A 2,066-nucleotide genomic window follows, 5' to 3' on the forward strand; every position below is an offset into this window, starting at 1 on the left:
TCCAAAGTGGGGGAAGTAGGGGGTCTTGACGGATGCGCGCGTGTGTGAGGGCGGTTGGGGTTCTAAAGGTCACGTGTGGAGGGTGGGGAACCTCGAGGGAGGGGCCAGTGTGGGGGGACTGCAAATGAGGGATGTGTTTGAGTGTGTACGTGTGCGTAAATGAAGGAGGTTGTGGGGTGTCGGTCTAGAGGTGAGGATTAGGGACAGGTGAGTTTGGATGACAGCCCAGAACTGGCAGATCCAGGAATTCCGTGAGTCCGGGAACTTTAGGAATTCAAATTTCAGATCCAATCCAGAGGACTTTTTAAGTTCGAGGCTCTTTGCCAGCACTGTGCTAATTTTTGTTCCTTCTTCGGACCCACGTTTTCTGTTTTCATAGCCCCTTTCTTGTGCTAGTTGTTTTTTAATGTGACACATTTAAGGCAAAAAAAAAATAAAAATAAAAATAAAAAACAAAAAATGGAGGATCACACAAGGAACACCCATGTTACTCGCCACCCAACATGGAAAAGAAAATGTTGCAAATGCAGTGGGTAACATTTCTAGAAGGCTAGACTGGAAGTCAGGAGGTGTGGCTGGCACTGGAGGCCATCCTTTCTGTGTTCCAGGGGGTGCCACAGCCTTTCTGAACACTTGGCTGTTACTCCTGATTTTACAAGGTCCTGAACGCTGGCCTGACCTCACCTGGCCCCAGCCCCACAATGGACCTCATTGTCTAAAGGAAGGAGCTGGGAGCTTGCCATGACTTGTTGGAATGGTCACTTTCTGGCTTGGTGCCTCTTCTGCTCTGAGCCTGGGGCAAAACTATTCCTTAGCTCTGAAAATTATGTGTAGCACCTTCTGAGAGACACTTCCACTGTCAGATTTCTAAATACATCCCCTAAGTTATTTATTTTTTCCTCTTCTGAATTGGGGTTAATGCATGAGCCATGGTAATTTCCTGTCTTTTTTGTATGCTTATTTCAGCAGAGCGGACGTATGACAAAATGGCTTGTAAAGCTTTTGGAGTACACTGGGAGAAATGAAAAGACATCATTCACACTGTAATGCGTGTGTGTGTTTTTTTTCTTTTATAAACTTGTCCTTTTGCACAGGGACAAGAACTGCACAGCCATCTGGGAAGCTTTTAGAGCGGTGCTGGATAAGGAGCCCTGCGCTGTGCTTCCCTCAGACTACGACCTTTTTATAAGCCTCTCCAGGCACTCCATTCCCCAGGACAAGGTAACTCTTCAGCTCCACGCCCTGTAAAACTCTGCTTTCTGTCTTTAGAGGGGTGTGAGATAGTTGCCTCCAGCAACCCTGCAGTGAGCGTTACCCGCAAACTCACAATGCGTCTGCTCTTGTGGTGGGAAGGTGGCTTCCTCTTCCTCAGTGATCCTGGGCCTCCTGCCTGTCCCAGCAGAAGGAAATTTCCTGTCAACAAGTCAGTGCAAGAAGCAGGAGGACTTCAGGACAGTGCCACACTTTCACACTGGGCCTCCTCCCCTGGTCAATTCTGTTCTAACTGACCCTCAAGGCTTGGACCTTGAGTAATTCAGAAAGCACTCACACTCAAATGTCCTCCCAGAAAAACAGCTTCTCCCTTTAATGGGCCGTAAGATTATATCTATTCAGTATCGATAAGAAAACCACATGTCTGTTTTCTGTCTGTGCTCTAAATTCGAACAAAATGAAAATACATGAGAAAAATCTATGTAAAATGCTTGCCTAGAACAGTACCTTGAGTATAAAGAACATTAGGTAGCATTTTGATTTTTCTGACATAATTCTCAGCCTGATTTTTTTCATGGTAAAATCTTCACATTGATTGTTTTTTTCTCTCGTAAGTGCAGGTAAATGGAGCTGAAGTTTCAGAGATATACTAGACTGAAAACATGATATTTAAGTATATGTTGTGCTTTGAACCTTACTGCCTCTTTGCCAGTAAAAAGAGAAGCCATAAATTTTGTCCTCTTCTCTCAAAGATTTTGGTTCTAGTTGATGAACTCAGTAAATACTTACTAAGCTACTTCCACGTGCCAGGCATTGTGCTGAGGGTTGAGGATGCCACGGGGAACAAAATGTTC

This window comes from Pteropus vampyrus, unplaced genomic scaffold, assembly GCF_000151845.1.
Source record: "Pteropus vampyrus isolate Shadow unplaced genomic scaffold, Pvam_2.0 Scaffold5, whole genome shotgun sequence".
Taxonomy (NCBI): domain Eukaryota; kingdom Metazoa; phylum Chordata; class Mammalia; order Chiroptera; family Pteropodidae; genus Pteropus; species Pteropus vampyrus.